Below are 13,060 nucleotides of genomic sequence, written 5' to 3'. Positions count from 1 at the left end.
GGCCAGACAGGAACATGTAAACAGCAACAAGATGAATTTAATAATTACGAAGAATGGAAGCCATTAAAAGCTACCTACAGGGTAGTTAACTGCATTAAATCAGTCTTGGGGAATGTTTATCAATTTAGAATTTACTCAATCACTTCTCTCTAAGGCGCATAGTAATTTCATTTCCCTTGATCTGTATAATCCTCCAAAACACAAAATATAAAGAAGGAAACAATTAAAACCTAAATAATGTAACCACATTAAAGGGCCAACAGATCTATATCCACTCTTCATGTTGCATTCAGGCATACATAAGTCATAAGGATTCTTTCAGTCATTCAGTATGTGCTAGTCATTACACCAAGCACTTTGAATATAGCGATTGTCAAAAAGACTTTTGCTTTCTTGGACCATCAAATCTAATGGAAGTAAGAAGACAGTGAATAAGTAAACATGTAAATTAAACTGATATTTTCAGATATAATATGTGCTACAATTGGATATGGGCAATTAATAACAGCTTCAAACAAGAATTGTTTATTGAATATATAAAGTATGTAAGTCTTTATATTCTCGTAATGGTTCTTTCATTATATCCTGAATGACTCAGCTCTTCATGACAAATTCTTGTTATTGAAAATATTTCAGTGTAAGTTATTAACATGCTATTTTCAACTGAATTAAATGTAAAATAAATGTATATACCCCTTTACCTCACAATATTTTTGACTGTGAAAGGAAAACAAACTATGACAGAAGAGTTAAATATTTCTCATTTTTTTTTCTGAAGGTACAGAAAGGATAGTTGGATAAAATATAGTATCTTTCAGATAGAAAGGACCCCTCTCTGTGGACTGACTTGCAATTTTTGTGAAGTATTAATATGGCTATATATGAGTGTATATGGAAGCCTCTGAATCACCTTTTTTTATGTTGAATATTTAGGTTACTCTTAAGCCCTTCGTTTTAATGATTCACACCTTTGGTTATGGGGCTGGGAATGGGGTTTGGTTTCACTGACTATTGGGTTTGAAGGCCCCTTTTTCCACTCTACTCAGCATTATAAATTATGCTATTGGGAATCACTTAATGTACGTGTTTAGTATGTGGTATTAGTGAGGTGAAATGATGGGATTAATACTGTTTTATTCAGTTATATTTGCTTAAGAAAAATAAAATAACTTGGCCATATTCTCTGGATTTCCTTATCCAGAGTATGTTCTAAGAATGTTGGTGTTAACTAACCTCAAGGGAGGAATGCATCATGCAAATATGTGATACTGGACAGACTACAGTAAGTGTATGTCCTTCTGCCACTGACTACAGTGTAAAATCCTACAAGAGTTATTTCACAGAGTTTCTGAAAAGCACACCTTTCATTTTGCCAATGCAGGGAGAATAAGGTTCCTTTTAAGCATTAAAGAGTTAATATTGTACCTAGCAATTTCCTCTTCCTTTTAGGTAGAGAAATTATGCTAGACCACCAAGAAAAATGTGACCCTAGAACATTTTCTTATATCAATAACAACCTACTGATACTGGTCTTCCATACTCAGAAAAAAAACCAATATTCCTACTGGCTACTGAAATATACCTGCAGACAATCAGCTTTTAATCTTTGTTCCTTTACATTTTATATTTCCTTTTCCCCTCACCTACTGAGTACATAGTTATATATGTGAAAATGCTTGTAAGCATACATACATACATATATTTTTCTCTTTATATACATCTTTGATTTGTGGTCTATATTATGGAAGCCTGCTTCATGTAGTTTTTCAAACATTAAAATAGTTATTTTTCTTATTTCTCTTGGGTTATTTTTATTAATAGTCAAGTTAATTTGGGGAGCTATTTATATTGACTATTTCAAAAGTATAAATTTTAAAATTAATTTTTGTTTCAAATAGACTTTATTTTTAGAAAGTTTGAGCAACACTGATCAAAAGGTACAGAGTTTCTCATGTTACCCCTGCCCCCACACATGTATAAGCTACACCATTGTCAACATCCCCAGTCAGAGTGGTACATTTGCCACAATTTATAAACCTACATTGACACATCATTATCACCCAAAGTCCATAGTTTACATTGAGGTTCACTCTTGGTATTGTACATTCTATGGATTTAGACAAATATATAATAACATCTATCCACTATTATAGTGTCATACAGAGTAGTTTCACTGCCCTAAAACTCAACCGTGCTCTTCTTACTATCTGCATAGTTTTGCCTTTTCCAGACGTCATATAACTGGAATCATAGGGTATTCAGCCTTTTAAGATTGGCTTCTTTCATATAATAAAGTGCAATTAAGTTTCCTCTATGCTTTTTCATAGCTTTATAGCTCATTTCTTTTTAGCCTGGAACAATATTCCAATACCTAGTTGTATTGCAGTTTACTTACTCATTCAGCTACTAAAGGACATCTTGGTTGCTTCCAAGTTTTGCCAATTATCAATAAAGCTGTTGAACACATCTGCATTTTGATTTTTTCATGTACATAAGTCTTAAGTTCATTTGGGCAAATACCAATGAGTGATATTGTTGGATCATATGGTAAGAATATGTTTTATTTTATTTTATTTTTATTTTTATTTATTTTTTATATTTTTGAGATGGAGTCTTGCTCTGTCTCCCAGGCTGAAGTGCAGTGGCGTGATCTCGGCTCACTGCAAGCTCCGCCTCCCGGGTTCACACCATTCTCCTGCCTCAGCCTCCACAGTAGCTGGGACTACAGGTGCCCGCCACCACGCCCAGCTAATTTTTTGTATTTTTTCAAGTAGAGACGGGATTTCACCGTGTTAACCAGGATGGTCTCGATATCCTGACCTCGTGATCCACCCGCCTCGGCCTCCCAAAGTGCTGGGATTACAGGCGTGAGCCACCACACCCCGCCGAATATTTTTTATTTTATACAAAACTACTAAACTGTCTTCCAAAGTGTCTGTAACATTTTTCATTTCCACCAGCAATAAATGAGGGTTGCGGTTGCTCCCCATTCTCATCAGCATTTGATCTTTTCAGTTTTCTGGATTCAGGGCATTCTAATGGGTGTGTAGTGATGTCTCATTGCTATTTTAATTTACAGTTCCCTAAGGATATGTGAGGTGAAGCAACTTTTCATATGCTTATTTGCCACCTGTATATATTCTTTTTTAAAAATGTCGATTCCTGTATTTTTGAGATGTTTAAAATAGACAAATAATTGTACATATTCATGGAGTACACATTGATGTTTCTATACATATAATGTACAGTGATCAGACAGGGTAATTAGCATAGCCATCATCTCAAACATTTATCATTTCTTTGTGCTTGGAACATTCAATATCCTCCCAGTAGCTATGTTAAATAATATATCTATTGCTGTTAACTATAGTCATCCTACAGTGTTAACTAACACTCGAACTTATTCTTACTATCTAGCTGTAATTTTGTATTATTTAGCAAATCTCTCCCTGTCTATTCTTTCCTTCAATGGATCTAATAGCCTCTGTTCTACTTTGAATGATATTGAGATTTTTGAGCTTCCACATATGAGTGAGAATATACAGTGTTTAACTTTTTGTTTCTAGCTTATTATACCTAACATGTCTTCTTGTTCTTTCCAGGTTGCTGCAATGACAAGACTTGATTCTTTTTTATAGTGAATAGCATCCCATTGTGTGTGTGTGTGTGTGTGTGTGTGTGTGTGTATAAAATCACATTTTCTTTATCCATTCATCTGCTGTTAAGCACCTTGGCTGTTTCCACATCTTGGTATGGTGAACGGTGTTACAATAAACATGGGGCCACTAGTCCTATTGCCTCGCTGATTGTCACCAGAACTAATCTTACTGCTCATTTATTTATAGTATTTCTGGGTTTAATGGGGTTGTAGACAGTGATCCCCTGAGTGGCAATGGTGGCCAATGTGCATTCACTCCTGTTCCAAGTTTTTGATATACAAGGGAAAGCTACTCCTAAAAGAATAGGTGGCTCCCTAGGAAGTTGGGAGTGGTTACAGGATGGGACTTCTTCCCATTCATGACAGAGATAACCCCAGTTGGCGCACAAATTGAGGCCTTATGGGGGTGTAATGTCTATTATTTGCTGCCAAGTTGGGTCTATAGAGATACTTTTTTCTTGTTCCAATGGGGGTGGTTGAAAGGCTCTTGTTTTCCAGAAGGGGGCAGTACTCCTACCCTTCCCAGATCAGTCACTATGTATGGTTTCCTCACTTACAAGTGGGATTTCATTTACCTCACTGTGGCCTTGGGAACTTGGCTACTATGGTTTGATTAGAGCATTGTAAGGAAACTTCTACTTTTGTGTCATTAGCACAACAATGGATGAAAAACGGGGGAGAATACCTAACAAGTAAAGGTCTGGGTACTAAGGGATCACTATGGCTAATTGAGAGATCCATAGAGATGGCTGTGAGATTTTCCAGATGTACCGGAAGAGGGAACTCTATCCTGGGGATATTGATGACAAATCCAGCAACCATTAAGATGATTTCCTGCTGCTATAATTTTTGAAATATTTACTATAGAGTTTTGTTTCCACTCACACTGGATTAGGTTAATTGGGAGAGCAAACGGAATTAACAGAGGCAGCCTGGTGTCTGGTCAAAGAAACTACAGTTAACTGGTGAGTCTGGGGTCTCACTGCTGCTTTTTGTAGCTCCCTCCTAATGTCAGGAGCAGATTGAATAATAAAATGCATGCCCAGGAGAGCTTGGCCTTACAGGGAGTCAGGGTCTGCATTAGTATATTTCCCGAGGGCCTCATCCGGGTGACCCTGAAATAGAGTGGGATTTTCATCTTCTCCCCGAATTACTTCTCTAATCTTGCTATAATTAACTGGCTTAACCATGAACTTTTTAATACCTTCTATTAAAGAAGTTAGCATGTGATTTCTGAGTTCAAGGTCCTGGGAACCTCTCTGGTAGTTTCACTGAGGGTCCAGATCTGAAACTGCACCTCCCCCTACACAATAAATGGCCGTGGTAACAAGCAGCACTCCAACTGCATATTCATGGACAATATCTAAAATCTTTTCTTTCTCCTCTATGGTACAGCAAGTAGATAATAATATTTGCAAGTCATGCCAAGTTAAATCAAAGGACATGGTCAACAAATTCCTCTATAAACTTCCCTGGATCCTCTGAAAACTGGCTAAATTTCTCCTCGCATAAAGCTAAATTGTACATTAAAAAAAATGAGATATACTCTGATTGTTCCCCCATCTCTGTCCGTTTCCCACAATGGGGACAGATTTAATTTTGGGAGCTGATGTGGGGCCCCACTCTTGGTGGTATTGGTTAGGCTTATCTCTGTAGGCTGCAAAGGTATAGACTAGGCTTAGTTGGATAAGGGAGACGGGTGCCTAATGAGCTTGGAATGAAATCCTGCACTGGAGAACTGGCAGGACTTCCCTCAGAATTCAGGAAATGCAGAGGCTCCAAAGGGGGGCATGAAACTCCTAGCAGGTGCAGCTAAAAGGGGGTCATCTAAGATATCTAGTGCTGTCTTTTGGTCCCTGAAAGTGACATGGACTAGACACATTCTACAGCATTCTCTTAGGTTGAGATCCTGGTAGAGGCTATAAAAGCTGCACATAAGAAACTTCTCCTCATTTTCGTTCCCTCTTTTTTACAGAATAAGTCTAGTTGTTAAATAGTATTATAATGTAAAGAACCATGTTTAGGTCAAATCTTTTGGTTCCCCAATTTGTATTGGACCTAAATGGTGTTGCAATAGAAAATGATTTTTTTTCCTTTATATTATCTAACTTGAATTTGCTCCAGTTGCCTAAATGACATCCTAGTGACCAGTCCTCTGGGATACTGTCATGTTCACTTTCCAGTAAGGATTCTTACAGAAATTTTTTTTTTTTCAGTTTGCCCTAAGTCTAGTGAAAGCTTAGTTACTTTTCCTTTCAAATTCCCACATACTGCAGAGAAGGTGTAGGTAGAGGTAGTAAAGCTTTACAAATGTGGATTGTGAGATATGAGTGGTGGGCAGTAGAATGCTTAGGGTCTGAATTCCAAAGAGATTGAAGTAAATATTTTAGTTTGAACAAAGAGGGATTAAAAAAACAAGGTAATTGTAGAAAGGAGGAAGTGTAAGGGTAAATAGTGTTGCTGAAAGGGAGACCTTAGAGGCCCCAAGCCAACAGAGAATCCACCCAGTAAGAGAGACATCGAAGAAAGTATTCAAGCATCCACTTGTCTGCAACTGTGGGTAGTTATCCAACAGGTCAGGGGGCCAGGAATCCCCATTTTCTTCATCCAACAGTCCAAGATGGGCTTGAGCAAGGCAGTTTATTGGACAGAAAGAAAAACAGCACATAGAGAGGGGTCCACAACTGGCTCTTACAGAAAATGATAATTTCCAACTTCAGGGCAGAAAAAAATGAGACCAAGAGACCAAGATTCCCCCATGGGTGGGGCTATCACCCACAATCCTAGAGGGAATGTCAACGCTAAAAACCCCTGAGCATCTAGGGGGTGGCCAACTGTGACCTCCAAAGGCCAAATTGGAATCACAGAACAACATGACTATGGTGGTCCTGAATCAACACGATGGGGGACCTGTCACAACCAAGTGTCCTGACTTAAATAATTGCCCAAATACAGTTAGCAGGGAGCCAAAGCAAAAAACAAAAACAACTATAAACGAAGCATTCATTTCAGTGTGGAAAATAAATGACTGGCAGAAAAAAAAAATAGGACAATACAGAGGAAAGGACTAAGAGAAAGGGTGACAAGAACATAGGTGGCCAGGCAAGTTTTTTTCATGGCACCAAAATGACAGGGAACTTTGAATTGACCACCTAGCCAGAGGCCTTATTTCCTGGTTCACCCAATATTAAAAGGGGCCAGAGAGGATGCTCATCCATGTACAGGAGCCAAAATGGTCCCAACTGAACTCCAGCACGGAGTGACCTGGGTGAAGTCACCCAAGGTTACCCTGGCTTGGGTGGACTTGGCTGCCACAGATGAAGTGGTGTTCGGATTTGTGACCTGACATTTGGAGTGGTGGGTCCCACATGAGGCAGCACCTCTGCAGTTGCTCGCCCATCCACTCAGCTTCACTGCCTCCACCTGTCCAGAAAGATGATGGCTCTGAAAATAATCTTTGGCTACTGTTACAGCTCTGTGGTGTTAGCAGCTCTTTAGTGTTACAGACTTAATGTTGCAGCTCTGCAGTTTGATCACCAGTTGCCCTGCTGCTTCACCACCTCTCACCATCTCACTTCTTCACCGCCATCTCTTTCACAATCAGTTCCTCTCTGCTTCTTGCCATCTAGCTGCCTCTCCAAGCACTGACTTCTCTTGTCCCACATTGGGCACTATAATGCAGGGCAGGTTCTTGGCTTTGCTCAGGAAATAATTTAAGAACAAGCTGGCAGTGGAAGAAAGGAGCTTTATTGAAGTGGCAGTGTTACAGATCAGTGACAGCCCGTTGCAGAGCAGCACTCACCCATAGGCAGTGCAACAACAGTAGTAGCATATGGGCTGTGACTATAGTAGCATGTTGGCTGTTGACTAAAAGTGAGAATTTATAATCACTTTTAATTACATGCAAATTATTGGGGGGTTATTCAGATATCTCTAGAAAATTGGTGGTAACTTCTGGGTGTTGCTATCGAAAGGGCCAGCAACTTTCGTGTTTTGCCATGGAATTTGTAAACTGTCATAGTGCTGGTTTAAGTGTCTTATGCTGAGTGCAGGGAGGGCAACTAGAGGTTGTTTTTGGAGCCACTTGCTAGTCCTGGCTATTTTTTCATCTGGTTCTAGAAGCAAGTTCTATAGGTGTCTTACCTCAAAATGATACCTCATTGTGGTTTTGATTTGCATTTCTCTAATGATTTATGTTGTTGAATATTTTTAAAATACATTTGATGGAAAATTCTATATCTTTTGAGAGATATCTGCTCAAATCATTTGCCCATTTTTTAATCACATTGTGTTTTTGCTGCTGAGATGTTTAAGCTCCTTGTATATTCTGCATATTAATCCCATTGGATGAGAAGTTTGCAAATAATTCTTTTTTTCATTCTGTAGGTTGCCTTTTCACTGTATTGATTATTTTCTCTGCTGTGCAGATTTCTGATTTGATACAATCTCATTTGTTTATTTTTGCTGTTGTTACCTGTGCTTTTAAGGGTTTTAAAACAAAACCTTTTCCCCAAATTCCCAATATTCTGAAGCATTTCCCCTATGTTTTCTTTTAGTAGTTTTAAAGTTTGAGGTCTTACATTTAGGTCTTTGATAGAGCTTAAGCTGATTTTTGTATAGGATGAAGGGTGGCGGTCTAGTTTCATTCTTCTGCATATGGCTATCTAGTCTCTTGTATATATTCTTTGGTGAGGTGTCTGTTAAGGTCTTTGGCCCAATTTTAAACCAGACTTTTTTGTTGTTGACTTTTAAGAGTTATTTATATATTTATACATTTTACCTTTTTATTAAATAAGGTAATGGAGGTAAAAGGAGTATGTAATTTGCAGAATGCTATATGAATGTAAGAAGTTAAATGGAAAATTGAATTAACACGGAAGGCAATTAAGAGGTTATTACATTCTTCATAAAAGAGTTCTTAGCATTATAAGACATGATTTATTATAAGATTCTTATAAATGGTGATCACCTAGATAGGTCTGGGAAAATGATTATATTTTCCATGTTTAATTTGTTCTTTTAGAAGAGAAACTTTATAACATAAAATTATGCAGAAACTTATTTTTAACTAATCAAACATGGCTAAGATATTCTTCCTCATATCATCTGAATAGAATTGTTGCTATATGTTTTAAAATGTTGTATAGTAAAACTACTTTTATAATCTATTAACTTGAATTTTCTGACTAAGGACACTGGTTCGTTCTAAAGATATTAGTACATATATTATAAATGATGGCCTTGTTTTCACACAATCTCACAATCTGTTTAATTAGGTCACAGTTTCAATGTCAAGAAGTTTGATCGTTTTTCCCCCTGATATTTTAATGATCTACCCTTACATAATGAACCAGACTGAATTTTCAGTTGATCTAGTTCTGTCACAACTTTGCCAAAATCACTGACTCAGCCATTTTTCATTTCAGTGCTTTTGGTCACATATTCAGTTTTAGAGTGCTTCAATTTTTCCAACCATTAGGTTATAGAGAAGGCCTATTACTGTCTCTAGTCATAACCTAATTCTTCCTGTTCATGACAGGGTCTGTTACCTGTTTTAGACCTTGTCTTTTCATCTGGTCATGTAGGTGTTTCTTATTTGGGAGCTATTTCTGACACTTCTTTTTCCTTTAGGGTATGGTTTTTTAATGAGTGATGATTTTTCAAACTTGCCTAAGTGATGCTTGTTATGTACATGCATAGTGCCGTCTAGTTTGTGGTTTACGACATTTCTAGGGGAAAAAATTGTGATTTGTACAATTCATAAGTTAGCATTTTTCCAGCGCTTTGTACTGGTGGTACAACATAAACTTTAGAGATGGTAAAGACAATGGGAAAGGACATTAATATCTATTGAGGACCAAATAATATGCTAGGTGTTATGTAAAGCATTTACATACATTATCACAGGTAAATTCTAAGCTAGAATTTTCAGACAGTAATATTTTCCCATTTAATAGGTGAGGAAACAAAGGCTGTAATTTTTCATGACTGTATGGCTAATAGATGCTGGAGCTCATATTAACCCCAGGTTTATCTGACTCCCTTCTAACAAATTCTATTGCCTTTCTTCATCAAAGAAAAATCCAATCACTTTCTAACAGCTTTCCTTGTAATTAACCTATAAATACACTGGACATATTTAAAGTGTACAATTTAATAAGATTTATAATAGGAATAAACCTATGAAATCAGTAACAAAGTCAAGAAAATGAACACGTCCATCTCGCCTAAAATTTCCTCATGCCTCTTCTTACTTCTTCCCTCTATATCTCCTTCCAAACTTCAGATAACTTGTTTTCTATTACTATGTATCCTTTTGTATTTTCAATAACCTATGTAAATGAAATCTGAAAGTATGTGCTGTTTTTTATGACTTATTTTATATAGCATAATTCTTTTAAGATTCATTTCATTCATATTGATGTAGATACCAACAATTCATTTCATTACAAAAATATACAACAGATAATTATAAATTCACCTGTTAATGGATATATTGGTTGTTTTCAGGTATTGGGTGTTACTGAGAGAATTGCTTAGTGAGAAGCAATTGCTATGAACATTCATGTAACAAGTGTTTGTAAGTATGTGTGCTTTCATTGGTCAGGTATAAATATCTGGAAATAATATTGCTAAATAATATGATAGATGTATGCTAATTTTTATAACTATAAAACATGTTTCTGAAATGGTTGTTTATTTGACATTTCTCCTTGAAATGTTTGAGAGTTCCAGTCATTCCTCATCCTTGCCAACACTTCATATGGTTCGTTTCTTTAATTTTATCCAGTCGAATGTGAGTAGTACTAATTTATCGTGGCATTAATTTTTGTTTCCCTAATGACTAATGATTTTGAAAATCTTTTTGTATGCTTTTAAAAATTCCTGTATCTTTTTGGTAAAGTGTCTGTTCAAATCAATTTCCCACTTATTTATTGGATTGTTTATTTTCTTATTGATTTTGAGGGTTGTCTATAAGTTTTGGATATAAATCCAATATAAGATGTACGATCTGAAAATATTTTCTCCCTATCTGTGGCTTCACTTGTCATTTTTTATCAGTGTTTTTGATGAGCAGAAATTTTTCATTTTGATTAAATCTAGTTTATTGTTTAATCTATTGTCTATCTTTACATTAATACCAAATTATAGTAACAAAATACCTCTGATTATAGTAATGAAATGTCTTGTTTTGTGTATAATCTTGACTGTCATAGCTTTGCTTTACAGTAAGCCATGAAACCAGATAATGACAGTCTTTCAAATTTGTTCTTCTTTTTCAAATATGTTTTGAAATATGAGGTGATAATCAGGGTAAGTCTGAAGAACTAGCACAGGATAGGAGTCATCTAGAGAAACTTTGTGGATTTCAGAGGGTTTTGATTTATTTTTGGACTTTTTTAAAAGCTCAAGTCTAACTAAATTATCTTGTAATTCCAAATCTTGGAGAGGTAAATTTCTGTAAAATCCATTCATTCAGAAAAAAAGCACATAAATCTAAAAATTTCCCTTAGGTTTTCTAATAGTAGCTAGATTTAATCTAAATTCCCAGATGGCTCAAACAAAAACAAAAATAAAACAATAACAAATGGCTCAGCATTAGTTAAGTGACTCTCAAACTGTACCAGGCCAGCCACCCAAGCAAATGCAAGGCTGACATTTTAAACAAATAAATGTGTCATGATCTACAGTATTCAATGATAGACAGGTTACCTGTGAGTCAGGAGACATTTATGCAGTTTACATGAACTCTTTGTTTTACAATCTTCTGAAATAAACTGTTCAAGGTTCTGCCATGTGAAATTAAGTGAATCCTGGTGAAGCATCTTTAAGGAACTAATGTAAATTTATAATGGTCCCAAATGAAGCAGAGGATAATTTAATTCTTAGGTGTTATAAAGAGGTATCAGATGCATAATTATTAAATAATCCTAATTTCTACTCTAAATAGGAAGAAAAATAAATGAATTGCTCAGTTATTAATACTTTTGTTTTAAGAATATAGTCAAACACTTGGGTGCACATTTTCTTTATGTTGCATCTGACCAGAGCCATGTGATTACAATTAAGAATAAAATAAGTCATATGGCGAAATCTCTTTATTTCACAATGAAAATAACCTCTTTAATATTACTTTAATGAAGATTATATTAAAAGTAAATTATTCCAGTGTAGCTAAGTAGCTATTATCATTCACTGCTTTTAGTAATTACCTATAGCATAAATGTTCTCTAATAAAGTATTTCACACACCAATGTCTGCCATATTATTTTGCGGCCATAGTAATCTAAAATAATTTTTTATAAGAAGCAGAATTTCAGAAGAGACAATCAAACTAAAATCTTACTGGATCTTCCAGTGGCTACATTTTTCACAAATTTAGATTTATTTTTTTCCTTCAACAATATATACAGAAACTATGAACTTTATTTTCGCTTTTCAAATGTCTGCTCAATATTTTCTTGAGAGTACCTCTAAGTTTATTTTATATTTATTGCTTATAATTCACATACCAGTTGTACTGCTATCCTTTCAAGGCTAAACAGGAAGTGTGAACAGGAAGCATAAACAGGAAGCATAGGGTCTTGATTCAATCTCAAAGCCTAGATTAACTACTATGGATGCAATTCCAAGCCTTGCTCAAATGCCTGGAAACACACAGGTCAAGTTGTAGACATTGCTTCTGACTACTGTTTCATCTCCCCACTGAAAAAGAACTTCATAGGAAAAATTGATTTTATAATATTGACGCTGCTGCTTACCTTAATATTCATCCCTGAAATTATAATAACTTGAGAGCTTTTACATGAGGACTTCTATAACTCTGAAAATAAACCTGCTAATACACAGAAATAAGCTATAGTTTCCAGCCTTCAATTTTGTTTACCATTTGACACAAATCTGGTGACTATAGCAACATCTTGGCAAGGCCATACATATGGCAGAGTGCCTGTACTACTGATTATAATTTTCTGTTGATTGACTTTGAATTGGGAAGGCTGGTGACTCTAGGTCAAATTCAAGAGAAAAAAATGCTTAGGAGAAAAATTTTAGCATCATTTGAGTTAAGCAATGGAAGAATTACAACCATAAGCATACCCATTTTTACCAACTTTATTATCCACATCTATAAATTCATAATAATTATGCTCATATAGTAGCTTATGTAATACATATTTCATTATATGTGCCCATAAAATGTACTGTCAATAAAGTAAATGGGTAAGCATATCTTACACATATGCCACACATGACTTTTATATAAATCAAAGCATTCACATTTAAGATCATATAGGTTTTTTACATTGGTAAAAAAAATACTACCTCATGCAAATTATAGACTTCACAATTTGCTACAATATAGAAGTTTTTAAGAGAATGTCCCCTAAAGGCACTGGCAAT

This window comes from Gorilla gorilla, chromosome 13 (genome assembly GCF_029281585.2).
Source record: "Gorilla gorilla gorilla isolate KB3781 chromosome 13, NHGRI_mGorGor1-v2.1_pri, whole genome shotgun sequence".
Lineage (NCBI taxonomy): Eukaryota > Metazoa > Chordata > Mammalia > Primates > Hominidae > Gorilla > Gorilla gorilla.
The sequence above is the reverse complement of the archived record's forward strand: the minus strand, read 5'-3'. Positions refer to the sequence as shown.